Consider the following 4,540-nt stretch of genomic DNA (forward strand, 5'->3'; position numbering starts at 1 on the left):
TGGACCTTTTTAGCCTCCGCAAGAGAAGGTTGAGAGGCGACCTTGTGGCTGCCTATAAGTTCATCACGGGGGCACAGAAGGGAATTGGTGAGGGTTTATTCACCAAGGCGCCCCCGGGGGTTACAAGAAATAATGGCCACAAGCTAGCAGAGAGCAGATTTAGACTGGACATTAGGAAGAACTTTTTCACAGTCAGAGTGGCCAAGGTCTGGAACGGACTCCCAAGGGAGGTGGTGCTCTCCCCTACCCTGGGGGTCTTCAAGAGGAGGTTAGATAAGCATCTAGCTGGGGTCATCTAGACCCAGAACTCATGCAGGGAGTCAGACTCGATGATCTATTGAGGTCCCTTCCGACCCTAACATCTATGAATGAGGTATGAACCTCTAATACCTGCCCCATTTGCCCTTTCCCTTCCCACTACTGCAGCTGTCTGTGGCTGATTGTGAGGGAAGGGGAAGCTCCAGAGCCGCTTCTCCCAAGCTGAGCCAGGCGGAATTAGTGGCTGCAGCAGGCGGGTTCCTCCTCCCTGCCCAGTTGGACCAGGTGGTCCCTGCTGATACTTCTGCGAAGCACGGCTGGAGAGGGGCAGGAGCAGCTGTGGATCCATCCCTGGCTTCAGCCTAGGATAGCGGTGGGCAGGAGAGGGGACAATGGGAGCAGAGGGTCCGTGCTGCTGAGGACCAAAGTGAAGGGAGAGGGGTGGGCAGAGAGTGGTGTGGGCAGAGTCCTTGCCTGATCTGGGGACTAAAGAAATCTAGCCCCCACTTCCCATTATCCTAGATCTGCTTATGTCTGGTCACAGTGACCAAGTTGTGTGTGTGTGTGGGTGCACCTCTGGCACCAGAGGGAGTGTCAGGGGCACTCCTGGCCACAGTGGAGCAGGGGTATGATGTTTGTGCATGTGTCCTGGGGGCACACTCCAGATTTGAATATGAGGAGAACCTAGGTCTGGGGTACTGGGCGTTTGGTTTGGAGGTCGTGGAGAGTTCAAGGCTTTTCCTGGTGTGTGGGCCGGGAGCGGTCCGAGGCCCTCGGGGGCTTTCGCGGTGGGCTGTGGCCAGCAGCCCTGGCACGCGGGTTGGGGAATGCAGGCCGGCGGGCTAGAATTAGACACGGACGCTTAGCGGTTGATTAAAGATTATTTTACTTACACCGAAGATGGTCGCGGTGCAGGCAGGAAAACTTGCTTGAGTTGCGGTTACAGACAGAAAAGAAGAGAGGCGGACAAGAGTTCCTTCCATGTGAACCTCTAGCCCAATCTGGTTGAAGGCTCTAAACACGCGAGTCCGTAGCGTCAACCAAAGAAAACAACTCGAAGCAGAGAGCTCTGGATACACTCACGCGAAGTTTGCTAGGCTCCGTGGAACTTGCGCGCAGGGCCCAAGGGGTTCGTCGAGGGATTGTTCGGCGACGGGGAGAGGCCAGAGGTTGATCAGACCCCTATAGCCTTCTTGAGATACACGTTGGGTCCAATAGGCTCCGCAGCGCTTAGAGAGCTTCACGAGACGTGAAGTTCTCCTCCTCCAGATGGTTGTGGAGTCCTCCCTTGCGGGGTTCTCCTTGGAGTTCTCCAACTTGGGCGGAAACCACTCAAGCCTCTTATACGGCTAGCAAGTCAATTTCCTATACCTGTCACATTGAAGACTGCCTCAGAGTGGACATTTCCCAAGCACCATGCACTAGATGTATAGTGATATTTTTACTCATTAATATTGAGCTACATTTCTCTTCAAGTCTCCTTGGCCACAGTCAACTAATGTGGCACCTGCATGAGGAACTCTAGCTTGGAAAGATCTTCTTTTGAAGCCCCTTTTTACCGGTGGAAAAAAAACCCCTAAATCTTGCAACTCAGCTTAACAATTCAGAGCTTGGAGGAAGAAGAGAGCTGACTCAGCAAAATCAGAAAAGCAGTCCTATGAGTGAGCTTTGATTTTCAGGAGCACGAGCCAGATGTTTCTTCTGCAGTCTTCTGAGTTTGGGATCTCAGTGTCCTGCACATCTCCACTATTTTTGTCACTGAATTGTTCCATCTATGAGTTAAAAGAGAAAGAAACACAGAGCTCATGGCTAAGGTCTATTGAGATGCATGCTGTATCTCTTCATTTACCAGTACTTGACCTGCACACACCTGGTGTGTAGTTTGGCATCTAGGAGATTTTGGTTATTAAGTAGCTCTTTATATCCCAAGTTACTTGATATAATTAGGTCTGTTGTGAAATGTTACAATTTCCTTCCTGGACAGGGCTTTATTAAAGAAGGATATTAGACTAGGTCAATGTTGGTCTGACATTTATAATCTAGGCTTGCCAGTTTCCCTTGTATACCAAGTATTCAAAAGATGCTAACACATCCAGTTCTTTTTCCTTTCCTCCAATAATGGAGGTAGTAGGGTTCTCAAATATACAACAGTATACCACATAGAAAAATAAATATTGCCACTCTGTGCTATTAGTAAAGAAAAGATGGGGTGGAATATCTCTGTTTACTGAACCATTTATCAGTAGGGATCCGGGTTTTCCATTTCCCATGGGAAAAGGGAGAAAACATGGATTTCCCCCTTTACCCAAGAAAAACGTGGATTTCTCATTTTAATGGAGAAACCTGTGGATTTTGCAGTTTTGCAAAGAGTTCTCTACAGGCTGGCAGAGTTTCAGTCTGCAGGGGGCTGGGAGGGAGCGAGAGGAGGGCAGTCAGGTAGGGGGTGCATGGCACATGTATGTGCACAGGGCCCCCAGGGAGCCTGTAGAGCAGCTCCCACAGGTAAGTGGTGAGGGGGGGATTGGGGCCCCCACAGAGGGGGAGGGAGGGAGGGAGGGGGGGAGTTGGGCAGGGCTGGGGCTAGGGCTGCTGCCCAATCAGGCAATGCATGAGGCTTGGGGCCTGGGCTGAAGGGCCCCAGCAGGGAGCAGGGTTATGCTCCTCACTGCTGCCATGCAGGCAGGGGCTGTGTTGCCAGGGCAGTGCAGAGCTCACAGCACGAATGAGCTTCCCCACGTGGCCCCGCTTCATGCTGACATGCTGGGTTCCACCTGCTGGGCTGCGGAGGTGCCAGGAGAGGGCAGCAGGGTGGGAGCCAGAGCCGGCAGCAGACAGGCAATGCCGTGGGGAGCTGGGCTCTGCTCTGCTGCTGCAGCTGCTGCTTCCTGCCATTGGGGGCCCCCTCAGCAGAGCTGGGGGGCAGGGGGCTGTGGGTGAGGTGCGAGGGGCACCAGCATGGCTGTGGGGTCTGTGGTGGGGAGTGAGGGGCATGAGCAGGGCCAGGAAGCCTTGGGGGGGAGGGGGAAGTGAGGGGCACCAGCAGGGCCAGGGGGCTGTGGCAAGGCATGAGGGGCCTTTCATTTTAATCACAGATTTTGGGGGTTTTATCAGATAATTTGTTTATCAGCCAAAATGTAGGGAGTTGTTTGGTATGTGCCTAGCTGCATAATAAAATCCCCTGGGAGGCCAGCAGATTAAGGTTTTAAGTACACATGGATTTTTTTTTCTCAGTGTCTTCTACTTCTGATATGGAGTAGACACTCACTGTGAATTCTCTTCAGTGATTTATTTTATTCTACTAGTTTTTTAAACCCTTAAGTTGTATCTTTTGATGCCAGAAACTCTTGAGAGAAAGCCCTCTCCATTACTTTTCCCCCCTTTTTTCCAATTGGAAGGATATCAAATCACATGCCACATTGTACCTTTCCCCCAAAAACTAGCCCTCCAAAATTGGGGTATATGTCTTAAGATGGGAAGCTGATTTTCTGCTGGAATAGAAGCACAGTGATGCTGTAAATGGTTGCTGATTCTTTTTCTTCTCTCTCCCCCCAGCTGGCAAATGGAGGGAGGAGCACAGTTTAGTTTTCAGTAACATCTGCAGGTTCACAGTCACTGCCAAATTGGCGGTACCTTTTGGTCGAGCAGTCAAGAGCTACTGCCAATCAGGTAGCAGCTGTGAGATGGTTAAACTGGTAGCTTTTGCCTGAACAAATGGAGGCAAGTGAGCTGATGATTAAGCTCTGTCCATGCTCTATGGAGTCATAATTCTGGAAAATATCCTTTTCCCTGCATTCTGTCTTTCCAGAAGCAGGATTTGACTCTTGTTTGGAGGTGTTTGGTATACACAAAAATACAGTATTTCCCAGGTTGTTATATTGTCAGTCAGAAAACGTGTCACATATTATCCGATGGATGGATATTACTCCTAATCTCAGTATTTTTTGACCTTTCAGGTTGCAAACAGAAATATACTATTTCTAGGCAACTGGTAGCCATGATTTTCTTTTTACAAGAAACATAATAGTGACTCACCTTAAGTGGGGCCTTTATGGAATATTTTTTTCATGTATGTAAAGTGCCTTGATGTTATGGCTGCAAAGTGCTATAAAAGAACAATGAATTATCACTTAAGGTGGCCAGATGTCAGTCAATGATTATATAAGCAGCCTTTACCATGTCACTTAATTCCTCTACAAGGTTTAAACATTTATATATTAAAACTAGCAAATTGTCTGTCAAGAATGACAGGGGGGAAGGGGACATGCAGGGATGGACTCTCCAT

General features: G+C 49.5%; 1 protein-coding gene across 2 annotated transcripts in view; it reads right to left on the reverse strand.

The window, feature by feature from the left end:
• Positions 1–1,503: 1,503 nt before the first annotated feature.
• ORMDL3 (ORMDL sphingolipid biosynthesis regulator 3) overlaps positions 1,504–4,540 on the reverse strand; it is a 46,080-nt gene continuing 43,043 nt past the window's right edge. The window contains exons 6-7 of one of the 2 annotated variants that reach the window (XR_003093798.1): positions 4,291–4,360; positions 1,504–2,030 (exon numbers count right to left, since the gene is read on the reverse strand). The gene's annotated coding sequence lies outside the window, so the exon portion shown is untranslated. The remainder of the gene's footprint in view (positions 2,031–4,290; positions 4,361–4,540) is intronic. The other variant, XM_025202920.1, reaches the window with a different exon arrangement.

Source organism: Alligator sinensis, unplaced genomic scaffold, assembly GCF_000455745.1.
Source record: "Alligator sinensis unplaced genomic scaffold, ASM45574v1 scaffold886_1, whole genome shotgun sequence".
Taxonomy (NCBI): Eukaryota; Metazoa; Chordata; order Crocodylia; family Alligatoridae; genus Alligator; species Alligator sinensis.